Below are 27,028 nucleotides of genomic sequence, written 5' to 3' on the forward strand. Positions count from 1 at the left end.
AATTGCATAAGTGATATCAAAACGGTAGTGATTCGTGCCAGTTTCCTTTTAGGATAGGATTGAAGCGTACATCTAGAGCACACACAGTGCTCTAGGTCGTGCTATCTGGGACGTGACGCATTCGTGCCAAAGTGTAAAGCTACAAACGCATCACGCGCTTATCGCACGCAAGCACACGACGCGTTGTGAACGCCCGCGCCACCGCTGAAGCTGGAACTGCATGGCGTTATTTTTTGGCGCAACTAACGCGCGCTCGCCGTGGTTGCTCAGTGGCTATGGTGTTGGGAAGCTGAGCACGAGGTCGCGGGATCGAATTCCGGCCACGGCGGCCTCATTTCGATGGGGGCGAAATGCGAAAACACCCGTGTACTTAGATTTAGGTGGACGTTAAAGAACCCCAGGTGGTCGAAATTTCCGAAGTCCCACACTACGGCGTGCCTCATAATCAGAAAGTTGTTTTGGCACTCAAAACCCAATAACTAAATTTTTTCAACTGACGCGTGCCGGAGAGGCCCGGGCGTCGTTTCGACGAACGCGCCCACGAAAATCGCGTAGCCGCGTGAAGCTGGAACCGCATGGTGCGCTTTTCGTTCGCGAAAACTTGACGCTCGGCGAGCACCAACGACTGCGCTGAGGAGTCAGCACGGGCAAGGCGGGTACGCGCTGGCTGCGCCGCGTTTGCCGGGTGTTTCACCGAGCTGCTCCCCCAGGACGCGTAAAGCCCCTCAAGGCTTTAAGGACGCGTAGGACGCGCGGAAGGCCACGCTATATGGTGGCGTTGAAGGAACTAAAGCGTGACGTATAGCGTGACGTGGCACTCTCGCTGCACTCTCATTGGTGGACGCGGCGAGTTCTTTTCTATGCTCAACAGTACCACGTGGCTAACGATTTCTGACATCCCCCCGCGCTGCCGCGCGTCAATCGCGCCAGGCGGTTCCAGCTTAATACAGTCGAGCGACTTTATCACGAAGTGGTTGGGAAGTCCGAAATCCTTTGTTATACAGGCAACTTCACTGTGAAGGTCACGCAGCGCACAGCTCACGCATGATCTGGTCATTCCGTCATAGAGAAAGAAATTCAACAAGAGGGGACACTCTTCGAAAACTGGCAACAGGAAACACGTCACGCCTAGTTTCAACACCATCCGTTAGTTGACGCGAGCATAAGAAAAAAAAAAAGAATGGGAAATAAACTTCCAGACAACGTTTTATTTTTTTAGAGCGCAGCTCTTTGGCGTACGTTCCTGGGTTTCGCGTCGTCGTCGGCGTTGTCGTCGGCCTCGTAACCAGCTCCGCCCCCCTTTCATCCCCCCAGCGCTAGCAGCGACCGACTGATACCGCTGGATGCCGCTGACGCCGCTAGAGAGTCAAGATAACGTGACTGCATAGAACACCGTCGCCGCCATGCAGAAAGAGGAGGAAAGGGTCCCCCCCCCCTGTTCTTGTGTGGCGGTTAGGGTGCTCTTCAGTTGCCGACGCGCCGGTTATTTCACGTAGGCCCCGGCACGTCGACGAATACGTGACCACCTTCCCACGGCTAGACCTGGTTCTTAGCGCTGCGGAAGCGAGGGTATCATATTGTTTGTGTCGGCATCGGCGGCGTTGTCCCTGAAACCAACTCCGCAGCTGGGGTTGACTCACTATCGGCGTCAGCGGCATCAGTCAGTCGCTGCTATCTCTTCCCTCCTCCCTTTATCGTGTTGTCCGCTTGCTGCGCGCGCTTCTGCCCCCATCGTTTGCCGCTGGGTGTACACGCCGCCCCCCTCCCCCCTCTTCCTGCGAGTCTCCGGTTGTCAAAGCGCCGGCTCGAACTTAATTCCTTTCTTCGCTCCTCCTCCAATGCAACCCCTGTGCGGTGGCAATCAGAGAGCCAGATCGGTGGCGGCGGATGTGTATATGTGCACCGCCCGAGCCGAAATTGCCGCTGCCGTTCGCCACTGCGAAATTATCTTGCTGGTAGTAGCTGCCTACTTCGCCCCTACCGCACTCACGAAAGACGTCGTGCACTTCCTGCAACTCGCATTAACCGTCCATCGATCCACACCGATGTTAGTAGTGGGGGACTTTAATGTTGACATAAAGACAAACAGCAATTTCCTAACACTTATGCGGGAGAACATCCCGTTCCTCTCGCTCGTAACGCGTCCCACGGCTGTGACAACCTCGCGAGGCACTTGCATAGATCTCGTCTTTGAGAATCAAGCATTGGTGTACCAAGTCGAACGTATATCAGTCTATTTCTCCGACCACAAAGCTTCCTTCATGACTGTCAAGAACTGTTAGTGGAGTCTTTGTTAAAGGAATACGTGTGAAAAATAAAAAAAAAATTCTGTGATAGCGCATACATGTGTTGCTCGATTTCTTTGCCTCAATCTATTGAAAAGGTGAAACAGCTTATTTGCTGCGCTCAAATTTCGCATTAGGAAGTAACGTAATCGTCGGTAATTTTTTTTTATTCCTTTCCACTAAAAGTGAATAAGTTTTGCGTGTTAATGAACTTATACTTTGCAACTTTTTGGTGCGTTGCCTAGCAAGAAGCTAGCGGCCCGTTTTTTGGGCTCCCGGCGTTCTCTTGCGTTCCGTCTGCATTTCGACACGGCACCGCTGCACTACTGGACTACAGCAAGGTGAGGAATTTTGTTTGACAGTCTGCGACGCACTTCAAGCACATTTAGGCTTACTGCACAAAACTGAACATATATAGTGACGCAGTTATCGAAAAACAGCTCCGCAGTCCAAGCCTAGTTAATATGAGTTAATTACTCGTACTGGGAGATGTTTGCGACGCTTTCTATGAGCCCAAGCATAATTATAGCCTATTTTGGTAGTTTTTGGGCACGCTCGCCGCATCTGGCTTTCTGACGAAAAGCACCTTGGCCGTGTAACGCAGTTTCGCGTGTACTGAATCTTACCGGGAGAAGTTTTGGCGCTTTCTCTGACCCAAGACACTATTGTAACTAATTTCAATACTTTTTGGGGTACTTTTCAAGCACTGTGGCCGCGCTCGGCGTAGTGGCACACTTAGAGAAAAGCAGCTGGGCTGTGTGCCGCAGTTAGTTTCGCGTGTGCTGAATCTTACTGCTAGAAGTTCGTGACGCATTCTCTGACCCGAAAAAGTATTGTGATTTATTTGGTAACTTTTTCGGATATCTTGAGGCTTGCTCGCCGCGCCTGGCGAGCAAGCAGCCATAGTGAGTTAGTTTTGCGTGTACTGAATTTTAGTGGGAAATGTTTGTGACGCAACAACATATACCTTATTTGGGTACTGACGCTTCTCGAAAACGCGACGAGCGATTGCCGAGAGTGATAACACGGGATGTTGCATGCGCCGGCAGGACGCGTAAAAGAGAACACGGAGGAGCTCAAGAACATGACATTCATGTATTCCGAGCGGCTGAAAACAGGCTTTGCATCCACGAGTGTGACTTGAGTGCGATTAGAAGGCATTCTGCGAGCGTGTAACATGGTGTGGCTGAGCCTGTGTTGTAGCCATCCTTGTGTACTTGGCGTACCATCGTGTCGACTGAGGCCAAGTTTTTTTGGAAACGCGCAGTCACCCGTGTATTTGTGCACTTAAAGTGCAGGAAATGATGCCCGGGAAAGGAGGGGTGCTTGAATATCGGATGTTCAGATTTTATGACATTGTTTGGGAGGAGTCTTTGCTGCGAAATGTACGTAAAAGTGAATTTATCTGTAATGCCGCTCATTCACCACTTACGCACGTTTCGCCTCTACACGCAATACTCCTGTTAGGTCAATATACCGAAATGATACATGCTTGTAATCTACTTTCTTTCAGCTGATGGCATCCGGTGGAACATCGTACGGCAACGACTGCTACTTACCTGGTGCCAGAACTTTGGCTGAATGCAGAAGAAGCCCGGAACGACCATTTATATAGAGCAAAATAAACATTTCATTATTTCAGAAGACGTCTACCGTTTTCTTTATGAAAATGCACCTGACAGATTGGGCGCAGTCTTGTAAAGGTCAATCGCAATCATTTCTACTTAATAATGAAATGATTCCACGCCAAGGCCACGCGAGGTTCAGCAGAAGCGAAAAAAAATGAATGCCGCGCCGAGCAGTGGAGCCGGCACGGGGTGTACCAACTGGTGTTCAAAACGCGCGCGCCCAAAACCGAAACCGGAAGGAGTGAATAACGTCCGCTTATTGTGCTACAGCCAATTTCGGCCGCTGGGGCTCTATGGGAGTGTCCGCTCTTGTTATAATTTCTTTCTCTATGATTCCGTTCTACAAAGCGGTGCTCGACTGTAGTTGGTGTCGGCGTGAGAGAAGCATGCACAGGGCTTGAACGTCGCGCTACTCTACCTCTTTTGCCAGGGTTTCCATCCCACTATCCATTATTCCACGTAGTGTGCTTTGAACTGCCATTGGCGCCGGACAATACGCGCGTAAGCTTTCATGTTATTGCTCATAACCACGACAGTCACTCTGGTAAACTCTCTCGTCTTCGGAGAAATACTTCGTCATTATATGATTAACGAGAAAATAAGGAATGCCTTCGTGTACTGCTTCGGTAGCAGCGAAAGCCTCTGAGCTCAATAACTCCCATGGAAAAAGCTTAAAGAGCACAAACGTGATATCGAAGGCCATATTTGGCAACTACATGCTTTTTCATAGTCGAAAAGCAACGTCGGCGTCGACCCTTATTTGCCAGAAAAATTACATTACTTGAATCTCACCGTGTATATGTGATGTTGTTGTGATAACTGCAGTGACTCAAGTTCACGTCAAATAAAAATTCATTGAAGAGCGGCAGATGTCCGATGGTTCCTGGGGTACATACGCAGTAAACGCACCCAGCGGCCGCATGGTACATACCCCATGGTATGCATTTTATAAATTTTCTTACATGGTCGCTGAATGTTTTTATTGCGATAGCAATTATATGAACGCTCCAGGCGCATTTCTGCCGTGAGCGTCACCGTCGCCGTGAGGTTCCGTATGAGTGAAACCACGTGAGGGTGAGCCGGCGAACGCGGTTCGAGCTCGCGTGCACCAGATAGGAACGCGGTCCGGATGCGTGTCCTCTTCCGTGGCGCTCCAGGCAAAGGGGGTCAGACGAGGGAGGAGGGGCGTTCTTTTCCGGCGGCTGCCAGGGTACCGCAATGTCCTCCTCGCCCGCCACTCCGTTCAGAGTGGAGACGACGACGGCGTCTACTGCGGCGTTGGCCACGCGAATAGCGGATGCCGTAGGGCCGCGTTGCCGGCTCTCAATATTAAAGCACTCTGCAACGTGGCTAAAGTGCGCGCCCGCGCACGTCTCGTCTTCAAAGCAATGTACGAGTTTTGCAGAGTGCACGTGGTGCCAGTAGCGTCGTATGCGGTGTGCTTCGCACGTTTCGTTCGCGCTGAAGCGACAAATGCACGGAGGTCAAATGGTTCGCGCCTGCTGCCGTGATTGCTAACTCAGGCGTTTTCACAGGCAGTTTCCGCTGTCATCGAGCGAGATGTGTTCATGATTACCTGCGTGCGCGTGACGCCGTGCTGGTTAATTTAGTTCAAACATGTTGACGGGATAGTTGGTGTGCATCCACGATAGAATGGACAAGCGTGACTGAACGAGGACGTACAAAGAAGCAGACACGCAAAGACAGCGGTGTCTTCGTGTGTTTGTTTCTTTCTACGTTCTCGTTGAGCCACGCTTACATATTCCATCATTGTTAAATTATTTAGTCAGCGAATGTTTACAAGTTTATACGGCCGATAAGACCACTAACCTTAATTCGTACTGCTATCTACTGATTTGCTATCGCAATCGGTGCTTCGGCCGTCGGGTGAAACCGTTAATTTTCTTGGTTTTTTTTTTTTTTTTTTGCTCTTCCTCTATTTACATGATTAAGTACCCGACAACGTTAACGTGCCCAGCAAAACAACATGTGAGATATAAATTATGGAGCTCTACGTTCTAGCTTACCACGCCAACATAGTTGGCGTGCTACATTTGCATCGCAATTTGCACAAGTTTTCTATTTCATATATCATCTGGTTCCATGATTCTGGCTTGCATCGTACAAGTGGCGATGTAATTCTCAAGAGAAAAGACACGAAAATGCGTTTTCCCGTATGCCATGCCTTAAGACCTGCAGTGCAATGTCCCTGCAAGCACCGTGAGTGCCTTAGTCCCGTCGTCTGCTTCACATGCCAGTCTTGTGACTTGTGCCATTGGCGTCGCTGTTCACCAGCACTTCGGTGACGCGCGGCTGGCGAGCCTAACCTGATGTTAAGCTGCTTTTACTACCCACTCTGTAGAGCTGTGTGTTATGGCGCTGGTTTCAGCGTGGAAATCCATTCATCAAGTATTCAATATTAGCGCCTAAGGGCAGGCTGTATTTAACTGGTCACGTTTAAATGTTGAGAGTTGCCCGTCAGGAGCAATAGCATCAGATTCGCATCGTCGCTACGAAGGCCTGAAACGAGAAAATGAAGAGGGAAATTTACAAGAAATATCGGGGCTGCCGCCGCCGAAGCACAAATCGGCATCCTTTGCATGTTACTGGCGCTGTTCCCAACTCTTTATCGTAACTGCATTCGTAGACGAAAGATGGTGGTGCAGTATTGAACTCTTGCAAAATGCGGAATTTGGCTGTGGCTGCTATCCTATGGTCCGGCTGGTGTAGCGAATCCTGCCGAGGCGTCCTGACTGCAGAGCGGCCAAGGAGCGCACGTGTGGCCCGGTCCTGAGTTCCGCGTGGTTGGAGGCTAGTCGAGTGTTCAAACTAACAGGAATTAGTTGAGACCCGAGGACTAAAACACCGATAAGCAGCGTCGCCATTGTGGTATTGCTTCCCAAGCGAACACGGCCGAGAGTTTACAGACGATAGTTGCCGCAGTACGACATAGTCGTACTTCTGGAAGTAAGCAATTCCTCTGAATTTCCAAATGAAGCTTTTCGCTAACTTCAGCCTGTTTATTAAACCACCTCGATGAATCTACGCAGTAGCAGGAGTTAAAAGCACACTTATCCACCCACCCTTCTTTATTTTTGTCAGCTATTCGTCGCGTATGGGAACCTTCACGCCAGTAGGGAAATTCTTCCGCGTCCAATTGAATTTATAGGCTCAAGAAGAAGGTTTTTCTCGGGCCCAACTTCGACGCGGCCTATTCAAATGCATGTAAAACGCAAGAACGCTTTTCAGACGTAACCCATTGACCGATCTTAATGAAATTTGTTCCATTGGAGATATAAAAGTAAATTATAGTAACTGTTGGAAGCGGAATTTCAATTTAGCGCTTGAATTTTGTGCAAAAAATTTTCAAGAATTCGGAAGTTCGAAAAAAAAAATAGAAGCACGAAGTTAACTAGCTAATAGCTCGGCATGAAGAACAGTTATCGCAGTTCTGTAAACGGCATCTATTAGACCATTCAAACGAACAAATATGATATGTAAATATATATATTACGTGATTTTGTTACGTTACGTAGAAAAGTTCTGCAAGAGCTGCATTTACATATTACTAAATTTTTTAGGATTTATGCGTAAGATATCAATTTTGTGCGCTTTAGATGTACTACTTGTTGCAATTCACAGAATTGTCATATTATTTCTCATGGTTCAGTTAGAGTTGTAAAATTGATTGTTTCGTTTTCTTAAAATTTGCGAGTTTTGCCAATTTTCAATAAAAAAATTAACGACCTTAATAAATAATCCGAAACCAAGGGCGCTATAATGTAAAACTATTCCAAACTTTCCTATTCCGATTCTGCAAATAGCCTTCCACGATTGGACAAAAACATGTTTGGACCACCCTTACTTCACCTGCCTGTCACGCGAAGTCAAGAAAACTGCGATAGCTCCCCATCTGATATGACGTGTACACGCTGATTATGCATGATTTGATCCAAAAAAGAGAAATAGTTATTTCTGATTCGACGCCTTTTCGCCATTAGCCCCGGCTATTGGTCAAAAGTTTTCGGACTGCACCCCCTTCACCTGCCTCTCACACTACGTCACAAAACCGCAAGAACTCACCGCGTCAAAGTGAAGTGTACGCATTAAAGATGCATTAATATGCCGAACAAAACTGAATTTTCTTCTCAATAGCCGCAGGCTGCCCCATTCCTAAAGGAATAAAAGATGGCTGCCGCCGATCGCTCAGGCACTGGCGACTCGCACCTGCCGGGCATCATGGGTTTATTTGCGTATGATAAAACTTCTTTCGTGGCAGTGTAACATTTTGGAGCACTTTTGCCACGTTTACGAACTCATTCTGCCAAGTCGTCATTACTGAGGATCCGTTTTAGCGTCATCCTTAAGCTCCCGTTGCATGCCGCCGTCATTTTCGGCCAGCCACCGCAAGCTAAGTAAGTGAAAGCGGACCAATCGCAGACGCTGGCAACACCTTCTTCATCGGGTTATCGACTTTCAGTGCATTGGCTCGGCCCCATCGACACCCTCTCAACTTGAACGTGCTCCTCCCCTCTTGTCAACCAATTAGATAACACAAGCCGCTCAGTGTAGGCAATGTTATTCGTTTTTCAAGTAAACAAAAGTGACCTCCTATGAACGAGGATAGCGTTTGATTGGTCTCTTCAGACAACCCTGTGGGTGACCGCCCGATGCTTGCGTCGGCAGTTACGCAAATTTGACGTCAGGAGAATGGAATAAAAACATATTGGAATAGTTTTACGTTATGGGGGCCCCAACAGTCACTAGATTTTGGGTTTTCTTTTAAGTACAACAAACTTCGTCAAATTTTATGCAGTAGTTGCCGAGGAAAAAGAATGCTTCTTTTAAATGTATTTAGATAGGAGCACCCGAGCTAAAGCTTCCTCTTAAGTATTAATGAAATAGAAAAATCACTAGAAGAAATCGTGAAGGGATTAAAAATTAAATTTTCTTCACTTTTGCGAAGCTGTTATAGCTTACGAAGTGCATCAGATGCTTTTCTAGAAATTACCATGTTTGAATCGGATGAACTCGTAGAGCGACTGCCAGCTTCAGTTCCCAGCACAGATGGGGTAACCTCTGCCGTGATCAAAATTTTATTTAAGGAAGCTCCTGATGACCTTTTAGCTATCATAAAGCTCTCAATTAGATTTTAATGAATTGCGCCTGCACGGAAAATTGCTAAAATATTTCCAATTCTCACAATTGACAAAGAAGGATATACAATAGCTAACATTAGACCAATCGCGCTAAACTCAAATTTCTTTAAGTTAATTGAAAGGATCCTATATGCGAAAATGTTTAAATTTGTAGAGAACAAATATTTGCTGAATCTGCGAAATTGCACTCCAACCGTCGTGTTAAATCTGGCATGCTTACATGGACTTACAAAGTAGAATAAAATTAACACGGTGCCAAAGGCAGATAGGTGCTATTGCGACATCAGACATCTCCAAAGCATACGATAGTATACAATACGCAATTTTATTGTATATTTTACGAAACACAGAGTTTCCAAATTATCTTGTAAACTGGATGTGTGAAGTTTTAATTGGGAGGAAATTATACTGCTCTCTAAGAGGCTTTTCTTCGAGCATACATAATCAATCACTGTGTGTTCCTCAAGGAGCTATAACTTCTCCATTATTACTTAACGTTCTGATGAGTTCCATTCCTCGGAATCCAGACGTACAAACATATATATATGCAGACCGCACTGCTTTCTTTGCATCAGACAGTGATATTCACTGCATATAATATCGGCTGCAGAACTATCTCTACGCATAGAAACCCGGTTAAACAAGATTCGCCTTTCACCTAACGTGGGAAAGTGCTGGATATTGGTTTCCCCCTAAATTATCCCATTAACACATCGCTAACGTATCAAGTCTATACCTCAAGTGGAGTCGGTTAAGTACTTCAGTGTTGTCTATGATGGTTCTGTCAATTGACTTGGCCATATTGGCCATATCGTTTAAAAAGGAGTGTGAGCAGTCGGCATGCTACCTAAGCTATGCAACAGTCAGTCGGGGATGCGGAGAGACCCACCACTAATGACGTACAAAATGTATCGCGGCCCCTTTTAGTATTTGGTTGTGGGCTATTTTCTGGTGTGCCAGCTTATAAATTACGCCCCCTTGTTCGGATTAAGCTGGAACCCCTGCGATTGTGCTGCGGATTACCGTAATTTGTAGCTAACAATTTATTACATCAAGAAGTCAGGTTGCCCGAAATATTGTACAGGGGTGCAATGCATGATGCGCCGAGTTTCTCGTTCACCCGAGTTTTACCCGAGTTTGCTCGACGGCAGTCAGTGAACGGAGATAGCGCGGAACGCGCCGAAGGTGCAGGCAAAAAAATATGTATACAAAAAGCCGCGTATGACAACATGAGCGCACCCTGCGCGGCACGCTGCTTCCACGTTTCAAGCGCAGAAGGCTGCACAACGAAATGCGCCAGCGCCGCGTATTGTTATCAACGGATTATCACAACTTAGCGATACCGTGACTGTCCCGCTGTCTGTCTGCACACTTGCCGTGAGCCGCTTGCCACGCCTTTCCCGGGCGCGTCAAGGGCGTGCCTCCTCTTTCAAGCACTATCTTTCTTTCCTCCATCGAATGCGAACAGGGTACATGCGGCGCATTCTTGCACCTACACTATAACTCAAACGAATATGTTAAACTACAACAAATAAAACAACGAACATTTTTATTTCCTTAAGTATCTGTTTTTCGTTTTAAACGCTAGAAATTTGTGATGACAAACGGAGATCGAGCAAATTATTAAATTTTGCACTTCTTGCCGCGAGTGGCGACAGTGAGGGGAAAGCTTAGAAGCGGTACATTGAAACGGGTTGCACGCACGAGGGCGTTCATACGGTGATAAGTCGCCTAGGGGCGCTGCAGTGCTATTCTCAATAATGTCGGTCATGATCCATGGAGGGTCATGGCCACTCTTTCTCTATTAGGGGAATAGAAACGCAGCGCCGTGGTACGGCTGTTCATAGCAGGCGCTTCACTAGGCGATTAAGGCCCCCGCTTTACCAACTGAAAACGACACAATGGCTGTCGCTGCAAAATGGCGGTATGTTATTTTAGAGTGCGTAGTGACGCAGTTCAGTGAAAATGTACCAGTTTATCTTTGTGCGCCAAGCTTCTGCGATACGTTGCGAAAAGTGCGTGTTTCCCCAGCGACACAATTCATCGCTTGTCATCGCTTGCCCAGTGAAGGTGCCTCTGAGCGCATGTACGCAGTATATGAGTGTGTTGTGCAGTCGAAGGCGCTTGCGGATTACCTCTGCTGGAGCCAGCAGCGATCGCAGATGGATATCGTAACGACACCGCAGCACTCGCATTTTGGCAGGTGAGGGCTCTTGTGTGCAGTTATGAAATCAGATTTCGAACAGAGAGAGGTGTTGGAACTGTTGAGTGCGCAGTGCTTGTGATGAAGAAATGCCATTGCACTGGGTCTAGAAGAGTGAGCGATTCTCGGACGCTGATCGTGTTTACGACGCTGTGGCTCCGTTTCATCACCGATGACAGAGCAGTCATCTCAAACGATTGCTGTAATACGCACTCCTCAGCATCGTCGTCCCCCTCCGCGCATCGACGCCTTGCAAGCAGCTACAGTGACGTGCCGATAATTATTTTCTGTGTGCTACGCGCCACAATGCAGGCGATGAAACCGTGTTGTGCGGCCATCTCAGCCCGAGAAGCTGTATGCATAGGCCAGAGACAGTCAACGCTTTGTTTTTGATAGTGGTGCTCAGTACATCACCGATGACAGTGCGTTGTGCGTGTTTTATGTCGGCGGTTCAGTGTAATCTGATTGTTGATGCCTCTCAGCTCGACACCGCGTCGCTGTTGCCGGAAGTTGGGCGTGGCCCAACTGTAGTGGGTGCGCGCACATGAGTTACATGCCTCGCGCGGGGCGTGACCTCTGGTTTTGATTGACAGGCGAACTCGTGCTAAACTCGTACATCGCGAAACCCCCTCCGAGTTCAACTCGGGAACATGGCGGCGGCAGCAGAAGCCTGTTTCATTGCGTCCAGCGGCAGCAAGCGTCAGTATGACCGTCCGGACCCGTTCACCTACATGACCGACGGGGAGTTTCAGCGTCATTTTCGCCTGTCGGAGACATCAGTGCGCTGGCTGTGTGACGAGCTAGACGAAGACTCTCGTCTGCGGAGATAGCGTGGCGGGCTTCATTCGCTCACCGTCGTAGAGCAAGTGATCTGTGCCCTCTGTTTCTACGGGACTGGGAGTTTTCAGGGAAGCGTGGGCGCCGAGCGTTACATTGGACACAATCAAACTACTGTTAGCAACTGTGCCGGAGATGTGTCTGACGCGCTTATCGATGCGGCAGTCCGTAAGTGGCGGCTAGCTTTCCAGAATGCTGCGGCTGAGCGGGCATATATAAAAGAATGCTTCCTACTTCGTGGGAACATTACGAACGTAGTCGGGTGTGTCGACGGAACGTACGTAGGAATTAAGGGGCCTTCAATGTCAGCGTTACTGTGATTAACATTGAAGCAATGTTTAGACGCCATATTGTCAAATTTGCCACTTCTGTGTAGCCGACTTAAATTTGGTGTTAGCGACATCTCACATGCGGCTGCTTATGATACTGACTTGTTCGCTGGTGACTTTTTGCCGATTGTTCTACTTGTCTGTCAGGGTGCCTTCCAAATGGCTCACTTTCTTGGGAAAGAGGTTAATTAAGTATAAATTGATAAATGGATATCACAAATTGTGTGAAGTAACCTATGAATCATAATCTCATAAAGAACTTGGGGTTCTTCATCGGTGAAGTTACTTAGTATGCACAATGCTGAATTTTGGTTATGCGTAATCTATCGGCCGCACTATGAAACAGCGAGGCATTGCACAATTTGTTGCAGTGCGAGATGTGGATGTTGCGCCAAGCCGGTTGTGCCTATGCATTTGTGGCGAAATGAAAACGCATTAAGAATCTTAGTGTGTTGGCTTGCATGAAGAAAATACCTCAGATTGTTTGCTCTGTTCACTGTCGATGCATGTGCCAGAGGTTCAGTGTATCTTCTTTTTTTTTTTGGGGGGGGGGGGTGGCGTTATTCTGGATGGATAAATTGTATATTTTTGTCTCATAATGGGGCTCTAAGTCTTAAGCAGTAGAACAATGCACATCCAATGCTCTGCAGAACTCTCTGTACGTGAAGGTGCCATGAACCAACAAGGCAAAATTACATATCGGGAGAAATGTGGTGCAAATGCCAATGAAAAGTGGGTATTTAACCCACCATAATAAAAATAAACATTTCAGAGCAAATAGACCATTCCTACAGCTTTAGAGCAATGATTACACAAAACGTGATATGCTCAAACGAGTAAACGATTGCCGCAATGCCAAAGTAGGCTGAGCGACATGCAGCATATATTGGCATTGAGCATGTCTCGTAACCGTTATTTTTATTGTAAACCCTCGCTGTCACGCCTTTTCCTCCAGCACTCCCTTTACTGAAACGTGGCACTGTCTTTCCATTGGTGTCATGATGATAATGGTAACGGCAGCAGCAAGGCTGGTTAATGCTTGCCCCTTTGATTTCTGTGAGTTTAGTGGTAAAGAATATGGCACGTGCATACATACACCTGGACTGCAAAATTTAACATTTGTGATTTTTTCGAGAGCTAACTTGTGTTGGGAAATTTGAAAGATGTGCACCATTGTGGCCTAATAACTAGAGCATTGGTGAGGTTGAAGACGGTGTATTGGTCTAGAAGCTTGAAGTTTAATTGCGAAACAATTCGACGGGACACAAAGAAGAGAAATACACACAGCAGAATGCTTTGCTGTGTGTATTACTCTTCTTTGTGTGCCGTTGAATTGTTGTGTGATCCAACTTCAATAGAGCATTGGGCTTCTTTGGTGCAGGACCGAGGAAGTGTGAGCTATTCGACAACACGCCAGTGCCTTGCCACACAATTATGGAAGTCGGAAGGTTTGCAAACAAAGCTTTGCTTTCAAATCCACCTGCTCATGTAATACAGGCACTGATTGAAAGAACCATCATACAAAAATAATGGTGAAATCAATGGCCTGTGAAAAGTGTAATTTGTATATAGACACTGTTGACATAATAGGTGCCATACCGGCCTCAAAATTGTACTGGACAGAGCAGTTTGTTTCCTATGTGAAGCACAACCTCTCATTACATGCTGTACAGATAACCAAGCTCAGTTTGTTTTGACGTGCTACACAACATTCAGTGTAATCTGTTTTTGATTCTAAAGAAGTGCCAAACACCACCTCTTTTTCAAGGACTTCATGGGAATATTTGGCGAGACCTTTTTACAGCCCCTCATAATGGAAGTGTGGCCAGCCAGCTTTGCTTGGATGCTTTTATAGATTTCTGCTCCTGATCATTGTGTGCTATCAAGTTGTAGAAGTCTATGCAACTGGTGCAAGGCATTACGTGTTTCTATAGTCGTATACAACTTTAGGAGGCTGCGGAATCTGCACTTTAAGGCAGGTGAACATAAGCCCGCACCAATGGGCACGCACTCTAGACTGACATTGTGCCGCCGGACAGACTCGTTGGAGAGGGACTATTCCTTTAGACGTGGAGGCAATCGGCTGCTGCGCTTTGGTCATCTGGGTGGGGCCTCTCCTGTCTTCTGAAGTTTTATCCGACTGTAAAGGATGCTGCTTCTCGTACAACACAAAAGGACAAAGTGTACAATTATTTGGCCTATGAAATGGATACATCAGAAGTGTGCTATACAAGGGCTTAAGATGTGTGAAATATAGTACATGCAATTATAAGACAATGTTATAGAATATGTGGTATCGAACATGCATGTAATGGCATATTTGAATCGGGGAGTGTTGCAGTCGTATGCACAGTCTATAGGTGATAGCCTTATTAAGCTCCTACTGTTTCCTGTCTTCATTGTGAATTACACACACCGTTCATCTTGTGGCTAATGAACACGCACTGTATTCTTCCACATAGAAAGAACAACTAGCACAATGACGTGTATGCGGCATTAGTGTATTTTTTATTTACATGGTCCAAGAGTGGCACAGGTTGTCTTACGTTTTTGCCTATTTTGAAGGGACACCAAGTGCATGTTACAAGTGTCCTAATATGCACAGCACAATGTCTACTGCAATAATTTTATTCATGTTCTTGAATAATAAACAAAACATTAAACTGAAAGCTCCTTTATAAGGTGCCTTCTGTGGGCTCGACTGGAGAGCAGTGAGGGCACCGATACTACTGTTGCAGAGCAGCCCTCTGGACCTCTGCCACACTCTCAAGAGCACGTGCCTGGCGCTCGCCTACTGCCACCAGGTGGTTGAGTGCCTCCAGCAGCAGAATGTTTTGCTGCAAAAAAAGTGTATTGGAAAGAATCAGCCGCGTACAAACGATTATTTACAAAGAAAAATGCTTGTTGCACTATTAGTACTAAGTGCCCGTAACTGTGGAAGCCTCTAGTGTAGTATGCATAATAAAACAATGCGTTGGGACAACGTTGATTTATTTTTCATAACTGAGGTTTTCTTTTTCAGAGCCAATTGTCATGTTGATTAGTGTGCCAGCAGCTGAGGTGGCCCCGCACCTTCACGAGTCTCTGCTGTCAGCACCACAAACCTATTTTTGTTCGCTGCAAAAGAAATGCCTCACCCTACAATCCCGTCTTATACGAGCTGATTGCATCCTATGCCTACAAACATCATATTTTTGTCCCATTACGCAATTTTCTACCATCCTCGGCTGTAGTTCTCTCTCCTTGACATGCATTCTGTCATGCTTATGTAATCACCTGTTATGAATTGGCAACAAGTGATCGAATACGTGCATGGCCTGCCTGCCGATTCCTTTTTTTTTTTTTCTTAATCTCAACTAGCATATCAGTTGCCACGGTTTACTACACCACTGTCTTCCTGCCTTAATGCTATCTCCAACAATTTTTGTTACTTCGCTTTCTACACAGTCCTTGACATCTCAAGTTTCTTTGTTAACCTCCAGGTTTATGTCCCATATTGCATAACCGGTGGAATGCAATGATTCTAGACTTTTTTCAAGGATATCGGTAACGTGGCGATCACGATTCGGTAATGCCTTCCATGTGCTGTTCAACCCATGAAATTTTTGTATAAGTTTCCTGCTTTATATCAGTACCTGCTATTGATATTTCACCTGGATAAAGATACTCTTCCATAAATTTTGCGGGATTAATGACACTCATGAATTTCTGTTATCTCACCAAGTTAGTGAATGTTACCTTCATCTTTTCCATATTTTCGCGGGCCCACTTGCATGTTAAATCACGAACGCTCATTGGTTCTCACTGCCTTCTTTAAACTGCTGGACATTCAGTTCGTTACTACGAAAGTGACTTAATCCGTGCACTCTTAGTATGCTAAATATGAAACAGTAGAAACATACTTATCTGCAGTTTGTCGATGTCTCCTTGACTGTGTTGGTAGCGAGATCCATCGTCGGTACCACCTCCTTGTCGCATCGTAGCTATATAGGATGTCTGCCTTTTGCCCACACTATGTAATGTTCGTGACGCTCGCAGTCACGCAGAGTGGAGGAACTCAGCGCACTCGCAGAAGCAGCACCGGACAAGTTGTTTCTTCAGCACTTCGCCGTGAACAATAGGTGCGCGTTACGATCTGTAAAATTGCCGAAGCTATTGGCAGTCTTTTGGGGTGCACGGGAAGATTGCTCACGGAGGAACAGAACTATCCAAGAAATAGTGGTCATCGTCGAGCCTGATCACTACGTCGCGCTCTGCAAGCTCGTTGCACGAGTTTGTTTACACTGGGTGCCTCCGATGCTTAGCCGCCATGCTCGCCCGGTGAATGGATGTGATGACGCCACCACAGCGTTCCCTCGTGGTATAATGCGAAGCGTACTAAATTACAAATTAGTCTAATGCACATTCAGTGTACATGTTGTAAGCTTTAAAATGCTTCTAAACCACGTTAAACTAACTAATAATATTGTACTAAATGCGTTTGTTTTATAACTCGCTTGTTCATGTAATGCACTCGGTGCAACGACAAACAAGTGAAAGAAGGCACGACCATGCACCGACGGTATGATCACGTGAGCCCCAGTTTGTCAACCGCCCAGAAGGCAGCGCCCAAGGAATGATAGCCTGCCACAGTGAATCTAGATAAATCAATGAAACTGGAGGCGTGTCGAAAGATAAACTGTGTCTCGGTACCATTCATGCTTTCATCTTGGGGTGTCGCCAGAGCTCGTGAAGATCCCGAGTTTCGCCAAAGTCGGCGCATCCTGCATAGCGCCCAGATTTCGTTGGCTTAGACGCAAACATTCTTAAATATTTACGAATCCCCTATTAGACGACTGGAAAACGTATTCATTTCCCAGCCTGCAACATTCTTCAGAGTACACTGGCCCCGTTTTCATACACAACGTGTAGTCTTTGTAAAAACCCCTGCAGGGGCGCCTGCGTCAGCAGGCGTTTGGTGTGTTGCGACAACACGTACCCGAGCACACGAGGGTTGGACCCTCCCGCGTGTAGCCGTGCGCGGCTTAGCCGTGTCCGGGGAAAGGGGGATACTGGAGGTTGAGCTGAGGTCGGGTGTTTGGACCTTTAAGGCCCCCCGGCGGAGGCAACACACCTCTTTGGCCTCTGCTTCACGTAGACGGCACCCCCAGACTGACCCACCCGGGGGAAATCGGCAGTCGCTTCTTCCTGTCTCTCTATCTCCTCAAACCTTCGTCTTTATCTCTCACTTTTTGATATTTCCTGTCTTCTTCTCTCTTCCAGTTACTTCCTTTCTCCACGGCGGCAAGGGTTAACCTTGTGTGGCTATCCTACCTTGGGTACACCATATTTGGTTATAGTGACGGCGTACGACTGGCGTCGTGCAGACTTGTACACAAGCTCTGCCGCGTCCCCCGTTGGGCTCCGTGGCGGGCGGTCGGCGCTGTTGCTGAACATACACATTTTTCTCATGGCAGCGCTAGCCTCTATTCTCCATGATCGGCGTCTGAAAAGATGCTGCATCGAAGCAACGTTCCAGTTCTCTTTTCGGACCAACGCTCCATCATTTCCCAAGTTCTATGTACTGCACAGCGAAAACAACGTACCAGTGAGAAAGCTCTCTCCATTCCTTGCGGCTAAGTGCCTAAAAGAAGAAATCGGACCTTCATACAAACCCTCAAAATTGTCTAGCGGTGACCTCCTTCTAGAACTAAATGACAAAGAACAAGCGCAAAGGCTCACAGAACTTAGCAGCATTGGTAACGCAACAGTGACAATTTCACCGCACAGAACACTTAACACAAGCCGGGGTGTGATATCAGAGGAATACTTTACTGGCTTGAGCAACGAAGAACTACTGGAAGGTTTCTAGGAACAAAATGTTACGGCAGTCCAAAGAATTGTCATCCGTAGGAGCGACCAAGAAATCCCCACAAAACATGTTATACTCACCTTCGGAACAAGTGTAATGCCGACCTCGCTGGATGCAGCTGGTGTAAAGGTAAATGTTAAACCATATATCCCGAATCCCAGACGATGTTTCAAATGCCAAAGGTTTCGACATGCTTCGCATGCATGTCGAGGACGAACAACTTGTGCTAAATGCAGTTCGAACGATCACCAAACTGACAATTCCACCTCTTCGCCAATTTGTGCCACCTGCAAGGGAGATCATCCAGCTTATTCGCAGTCCTGCCCTTGCTGGAAAAAAGAAAAGGAAGTTTTTGCTCTAACAGTCAAAGAAAGAATCTCGTTCTATGAAGCCAGAAAGCGGCTATCGTACCTTCCGCGAAGAAGTTATGCCGATGTGACGCAGATGGGGGCAGCGTCACAGAGGCTTCAGGAGTCCTCCGAGCTCACGCGCAATGGTCCCGCAGTGACCCCTCCCGCCCCCTTGATGGAAGCAGCCGGCGCTGCTCCATCCTCTTCAAACGCCCTGCAGACACCTGTCCCGCAGGACCCTAAGATCAAGCGAACACCAAGGCCCGAGACACGTGTCTCGGCACCTGACGCTCGATCCTCCAGCGCCTCAGAGAGAGCGATGGAGGTCGACGCAAAACCCCGGTGTCATTGACACCAAAAGGACAAGCGCTCTCACGAGCGCGGTGAGAGGAACAAAATCCAAATAACCACTCAGAATAAGAAAGCGATAACCTAAAGGTTGTCACTCATTTGTATAAGCCTTTTAAGATCCATGTCACCTAACATCTCACCTCTTATTCTTTCCATAGTGCCATTCCTACCTTTTAGTTTCAAAATGGCTTTTATTATCCATTGAGATTGTAGAGGCCTCATACACAATCTAGGTGACATCAAAGACATCACCAACATCTTTTCACCAGTTGCTGTATGTCTTCAGGAAACAAATCTCGGTCCAAGAAATAGTCAAATTCTCAAAGATTTCACCGCTGTCCGAAGGGACTGCGAATGTTCCACCCGTTTTTCAGGCGGAGTGGCTATAGTCGTGCAGGGTGGCACTCCTACCCGACATGTCCAATTGAATACATCTTTAGAAGCCGTAGGTGTCACCATTCTATCTTACAAAACCATCACCATTTGCTCACTGTATATTCCACCCCACACCCACTTTACTAATAAACAATTTGAAAATTTAACAGATCAACTACCAAAACCGTTTGTTTTAGTAGGTGATTTTAATACTCATTGTACTCTTCGGGGCAGCGTCAAAACTGACCAAAGAGGACAGCTGGTTGAAGGTTTTATCTTATCCAATGATATCCGCCTTTTAAATTCAGGTGCCCCGACGTACTTTTCACCAACTTCCCGCAGTTTTAGCTGTTTAGATTTAGCTTTTTGCTCACCATCTCTTTTTAATGATCTTAAGTGGGAGGCCCTCAACACGTCATATGGTAGTGATCACTTTCCAGCAGTCATTAAACTCCTGTCATCACCACCAACCTTAACCACTAGGCCACGTCGATGGAAACTAAAGGTCGCTAACTGGCCATTCTTTGCGGAAAATTCGAAACTGGAAGATGTCTTTTCGCCAGACCTAAGCGTTCAAGAACTTAACAAAAAATTCACTGAGGTAATAATCTCAGCGGCAGAAAGGGCGATACCCAAGTCATCGGGTATTGTGAGCAAAAAGCTAAACCCCTGGTGGACGAAGGAGTGTACCAACGCTAAAAAAGAACAAAATAAGGCCTGGGGAATCCTACGGAGGTACCGCACCTATTGTAACCTCTTAAACTTCAAACAAGCCAAAGCCAAAGCACGATTCATTAGAAGACAGGCTGAAAAATCATCAGGGCACAAATACATATCTTCAATCAACAGTACAGTAACATCAAAATGAATGTGGGACCAGGTCAGAAAATTTAGAGGAGAGTACTCACCGTACACAATTCCACTACTTACATGTCCAGGCACACAAGCAACAATACAAGAACAGGTGCATATACTTGGCGAACATTTCCGTGATGTATCCAGTTCAGGGAATTATACAAACGAATTTTTACAATACAAACAGTCTGCTGAAAAACAGAAGCTGCCCACTACTGGCGCGTCAAATGAACCGTACAATTCCCCCCTGACACAACAACAAATAAACAGAGTCCTTTCTGCAGGGAAAAGAACAGCGCCAGGTCACGACCGTATTCACTACGCCATGCTGGCTCATCTATCTCAGGCATCTGTAGACGCTCTCCTTAAGTTTTTCAACATAATCGGGGAATCTGGTATAATGCCCGAAGAGAGGAAAAAAGCAATAGTAGTTCCATTTCTAAAAGCCGGTAAATCCCAACATCTGCAAGCGCTACAGACCCATTGCCCTGACAAGCTGTTTGGCAAAATCATATGAAAGCATTATCAATATAAGACTTTCATTTATTTTAGAATCAAGAAGCCTCATAGACCCCCACATGTGTGGATATAAAAAAGGTTGTTCAACCACTGACCATCTTGTCCGTCTCCAACATGAAATTCGGCATGCATTTTTACACAAACAACACTGTCTTGCACTTTTCTTCGATTTAGAAAAAGCCTATGATACCACACGGAGATATGGAATTTTAAAAGACCTGGCTCACCTCGGCATCCGTGGTAAAATGCTGAATTGCCTGGCTGATTTTACGTCTAATAGAACATTTATGGTACGTCTGGGTACAGTTCATTCTAATACTTAACAGGGATAAGCGGGCTAGTTGGTGGTCGTTAATGGAATGCATCATGTAACCGCACTGAAAAACAAGGGACAAGGAAGGAACACACAAGACAGGAGCGGATTTCAACTAAGATTTACTACGGGAAATTTCACATTTATACAGGTATCGTAATCACCCTTGCCAATCATCATACAGCGATCACTCGACGTTGGCATGCGGGCGTGAGTGCCGCAAATTTTCTTGCAAATATTTGTACTCTTTATCACTCAATGATACTGAAAAACTGCTTACGCAGCTGCCAGATTGCATTCTTATACAGTAAGCTTCGTATATTTCACGGCTCAGTTGTGACGCAAACATCTCCAAGACTTTAGTGTCGCGGAACCTAGGTGTGCAATTACTACAGTGGCGACAATGGTCAGCCAGTTTTCCACCCCCCGCCAATCCTTCTACTCCTGCGCGGTGCTCCTGCAGTCTGACGTTTAGGCACCGTCCTGTCTGCCCTATGTAGCTATTGCCACAGGAGAGGGGTATCTGGTACACTACCCCTACTCTGCATGGGACGAACCTGTCGACGTGCTTGATATCACATTCATTTCTTTTGTTCTTACCCTGCACCATCTTGCACATGCCCGCCAGTTTTTTGGGCGCCGTGAAAACCACCGGTACTTGACATTTTTCAGCCACCGTTTTGAGGCGGTGGGAGATTTGGCGGTAGTACGGGATGGCAACAGGTCTACGACGTTGTGGCTCCACGCTTGGGCGGAGCTCTGATGGGCCCCGCGCTTCCTTGGCAAGGGTTTCTAGCACCGAGGTGACCACATCATGCTGAAATCCTGCGCTGTGCAGTCTTTGCAACTGTAGGAACACGCTATGTTGCATTTCATGCTGGCAGGACTTATCAAGAGCAGCACGCAGGCAGTTTTTTGCAATTCCCCTTTTTACAAGCTTCGAATGAGCTGACTGGTAGTTTAAAATACCTTTTTTTGATCGAGGCTGATACCTCCAGCACGCTTGGGTTCCAGCAATAATAATGAAAATGTCCAGGAACTGCAGGCATCCATGTGTAGGCAACTCAAAGGTGAAATTCAACCCAAACGCGCTTCCTCGGAAAATTGAAAGAACATGCTCTACAGCAGCTGAACCGCCTCCCTCCCCAACCCCTTTCAAAAAAATGGCATAATCGTCAACATATCTAAAAATCTTAGCCGAGTAGGCTGTGTCAATGCGTTCAGCAATTCGCTTGTCACAATATGATAAAAATATGTCACTTAATAAAGGGGCAATACATGAACCAATGCACACTCCACGCTTTTGGATGTAGTTCTTTCCTTCGAAATTAACGATGGTCGATGCCAAATAAAAATGCAGAATTTCTAAAAAGTGGTCCACACTTACACCACATGCGTCCTGAAAGGCCACAGGGCCGTAGTCATCAATGGATTCTCTAATGGCGCATAGCAAAATATCTTGTGGAATGGAATAAAATAGGTCAGTGACATCAATGGAAAACGAAAACAGCGGTTCCCTCGAGCCTTCATGATCATGAAGAAATGCGATAAGCTCCTCAGAATTCTTTATTATGAACGGGTCCTCAAATCTGAGTAAGCGCAAGTGTTTCTGCAGAAACTTAGAGACCGTCCCCTGCCACGTGTCACGTTCCGATACGATGGCTCGGAAAGGAATGCCTTCTTTATGCGTTTTCGCGGAGAAGAAAATACTAAGTGCTCCGCTCTTCGCACCCTTGATACCCAAACCAAGATTTTTCAGGTTACACCTATCACAGAGACCCAACGCTAGCTTTTTTAGCTTAGTGGCAGTGCACGTCTTAATAGAAAAATTTTTTGCGACAGCTTCCCTCGCTTTCTGACGAAATAAAGAATTCGGTAAAACTGTAAAGCTACCTTCTTTATCAGAAATCAATAAAGCCAGATCATTCTGCTTGAGGTACTCGACAGTTCTCTTAACATCTCGCGGCTGGTCCTGATTGGACCGCTTCACTGCTAGTGAGTTTACCCCTTCTGAAATACATAGGCCTTTTTCATCCTCAGGCGCGCGTCTTGCAATGTTCTTGACAATAGATATGAGCTCGGCCGGGGACTCTTGGGGTTGAATACAAAACTTAGGTCCTTTAGATAAGCGCCTGTCTTGTGTGTTCCTTCCTTGTCCCTTGTTTTTCAGTGCGGTTACATGATGCATTCCATTCTAATGCATTTATGCTGGAAATTGGCGTTCCACAAGGCTGTGTTCTCAGCACAATGATATTTATAGTACAGATGAATTCAATTAATAAGACTATACCGTCGCCTCTTATGCACTCTGTTTACGTAGACGATCTCCAAGTGGATTGCCGCGCCTCAAGTTTGCCTACCTGTGAAAGGCAGCTTCAAATAACAATAAATAAACTTACACAATGGGCTAACAAAAATTGTTTCCGTTTCTCCACACAGAAAACAGTTACTGCTTTGTTCTCACAGAAACAATGGCTACACAGCAATCCAGTCCTAAAATTGGACGACACCATATTGCCGGTGAAACAAGACCACAAGTTTTTAGGAGTAACCTTTGACACCAAACTTACCTCCCTAACTCACCTTAAAGCACTAAAGATTACCGTCGGACCATTGTGCCGACAACAAGCTACATCTCAAGAAACCCATAGTTGGCGAGTGGAAGTCATGCTATCATCAGGAGTGGTTCATCGAAGTAGTTTTGTGCCGACTACGCATTGGGCACACACACCTCACACACAATTACTTACGAAAGAAGACACACCAAATGCGAGAAATGTCAACAGCCGATAACAGTTATGCAGATATTACTCACATGTACGGAGACTGAAACACACAGACGAACACATTTGCACAAATTATATCAACTACACATACCTTTACACCCTGCTCTAAATTTAGGTGATGACCCACTAGTACCATTATGTGACGTCCGTAAATTTCTATATGACACTGGCTTTTTACGTAAAATATAGATTAACAAAGCCTGTTCCTTCATAAACTGGATTTTAAAACGCCTCGTGTTTGGCGCAGCATAGCCTCAGCCAGTTTTGCGCTAATAAACCCAATTTCACTAACTAACTAACTTTGTACAAACAATGATTAACACCTTAAATGTACGTGTTTGGGAGGTGCCACCTGCTTGTAATGTGCGAGAGAGTCTACAAATCATCTATGATGACATCTAACCACACAATGAAAATCTTCTTGCTCATAATATTGCTACGGAACAGCATTTCCGATGACAAAGAGGCGAGCAGGATGAAAATGACGACGACGATTAGAGGCTAGCGCAGGCTGTTGCCTCTTGGCCAAGTGCGGCATATTGCCTTGTAAATATACTTGTATATAGCTTTCGCTCGGCGTCTTCCGATGTAACATATCTGGTGGAGGTGGACGTTTCCTGTACCTCGTCATGGAGCTTCGCAGTAGACGGTACGTCGAGCCTTCCTTCACGGCTCCCGGCGATGAACTCGACTCCTCAGGCTCCGACACCTGCTGCCACTTTGATGACCTACATCACTCTCCCCGCTGCCCGTGATCCTGGCGTATTCTCAGGCAAAGATTGGGAACTCGTCGAAGACTGGATCAGCCTGTAGAACACGTCAGCCGCAATAACAGGTGGGACCCTGCTATCATGCTCGCCAACATAGTTTTTTACCTCTGTGGCATACCTCGAGTTTGGTTTCGGACGCACGAAGATGAGCTCACCAGTTGGGATTCGCTTAAGCAAAAGCTCCGAGGCTTGTTCGGCAACCCCTACAGTCACCAACATTCCGCGCAGAAGGCGCTTTCCAGCCGTGTGCAGACGTCAAGAGAGCCCTACGTCACGTACATTCAGGACGTCTTGGCTCTGTGCCGCAAGGTTGACACACATGAGTGAGTCAGATAAGGTTCCCCACATCCTCAAAGGCATTGCCGATGACGCGTTCAACTTGTTCGTTTTCAACAACGTGACGACGGTGGATGCAGGTATAAGAGAGTGCCGCCGCCTGGAACTCGCTAAAAGCCGACATATCGACCAGCAGTTTGCCCGTCTGTCCAACACCCCAACGACATCTTCCTGTGCCGACCCTCCTCTTCCCAACAACACTGGCGATGTTACCAGAATTGTCAGGCGTGAGATCGAGGCCGCCTATCCGGCTGCCTTCGGCTCCAGCCTCTCCAACGCACCTGCAGTTCCGGTTTCCCTGATCCAGGCAGTTGTACGCCAGGAGTTCGGAAACATGGGTCGTCACACCATCTGCTCGGCCCATCGCCCTGATACCCACCCGGCTTCTTCGATTCCGCCCCGTCCCGCACCTTCTTAGCCACCACGTTTGCGACACCCGTGTGATGGCGCACTGCTGACGACAACCCTATTTGTTTTCACTGTCATCGAATCGGACACATGTCTCGGCACCTCCGAACCGGACTGTCCTCCGAACCGGTCTACTTATACTGCCTACTCTCGCCCCCCAGGTGGCCCTTTTCGTCCCTAAGCTGCCCGCTCCGATAATGCCTCTACATATTCTGCTGCGCCGAACCGCCCCTATTCTCATTCGCCCTCGCCTCAATGACGACAATCTCGTTCCCCCAAGCCCCGTCGGTCCTATACGCTGACTCCCTTCCGACGCCGCTCCCAGCAGGAAAACTAGACGATGCAGCACCTCGATGCGACGCTCCATTGCTCCCTACTTCGCAAAATCCTCTACTGACGTTGCCCACTCATCTGAACCTTTTTGACGTGCAAGTCGACGGTGTTTCTGTATCTGCTCTCATAGACACTGGGGCGCATTTGTCGGTAATGAGCGCTGACCTTCGTAACTGGCTGAAGAAAATAATCACGCCCGCCACGACGCCTGTTGTCCGTGTCGCCGATGGCGGAACAGCCCCTGTAATTGGCATGTGTTCCGCCCGCGTCTCCTTCGCCGATCGCTCCACTATCGTGCTATTCACAGTCATCGCCCACTGTCCCCACGACATCATCCTCGGTTTAGACTTCCTCTCCGCAGATTCTGCTCTCATTGATTCTTCCCTCAGTACTCTCCGCCTTGACCTCCCTCTCCTGGATCCCGATGAACCACACCCCAGTTGCCTCAGTTCCGTCGACTTCGTTCGCTTGCCACCTTCGGCACTGACATACGTCGACTTCGTGCCTTCCCCACCAGTCCCTGACGGTCACTACATCGCGGCTCCTATGCAAGACGTCCTCCTTACACACGGTATCACAGTACCTCATACAGTTTTATCTACTACGGAGAATTGCGTCTGTCTGCCAGTGGTCAATTTGGGATTGACGACACAAGTGCTGCCACGCGGGATGTCTCTGGCCCAGCTTTGCTCATTCGAGGATCACTCAGTAGCATCTATTGCAGTAGACGACAATTCAACCCGTCCTCCTCTACCATCGCTGTCGGCAACTTGTAGCATCGCCGAGTTACAGAAAATCATTGCGGCCGACATGCCGTCCGAGCACGCTCGTGAGCTCTACCGTGTTCTGTTTTCCTACCACGATATTTTTACTTCAACGATCGTCCTTTGGCCCCAACTACAGCTGTTATACATCGCATTATTACCGGCGATGCCCCTTCTACTCATCGCCGCCCGTATCGAATACCACCGGCTGAGAGTCAAGTAATTCACGGCGAAGTTCGCAATATGCTTGCCAAGAACATTATTGAACCGTCATATAATCCATTGGCGTCACCTGCTGTACTGGTGAAAAAGAAGGATGGATCCTGGCTCTTTTTCATGTATTATCGGCACCTTAACAAGGTTACCAAAAAGGACGCGTATCCCTTACCTCGGATTGATGACGCCCTTGACTGCCTCCACGATGCTCGCTATTTCTCGTCTATTGGCCTTCGCTCCGGCTACTGGCAGGTTGCCGTGGACGATCTCGACCGCGAGAAGACTGCCTTTGTAACACCCGATGGTCATTATCAATTCAAAGTGATGCCGTTCGGTCTATGTAATGCTCCTGCCACTTTT

Source organism: Dermacentor andersoni, unplaced genomic scaffold, assembly GCF_023375885.2.
Source record: "Dermacentor andersoni unplaced genomic scaffold, qqDerAnde1_hic_scaffold ctg00000033.1, whole genome shotgun sequence".
NCBI lineage: Eukaryota > Metazoa > Arthropoda > Arachnida > Ixodida > Ixodidae > Dermacentor > Dermacentor andersoni.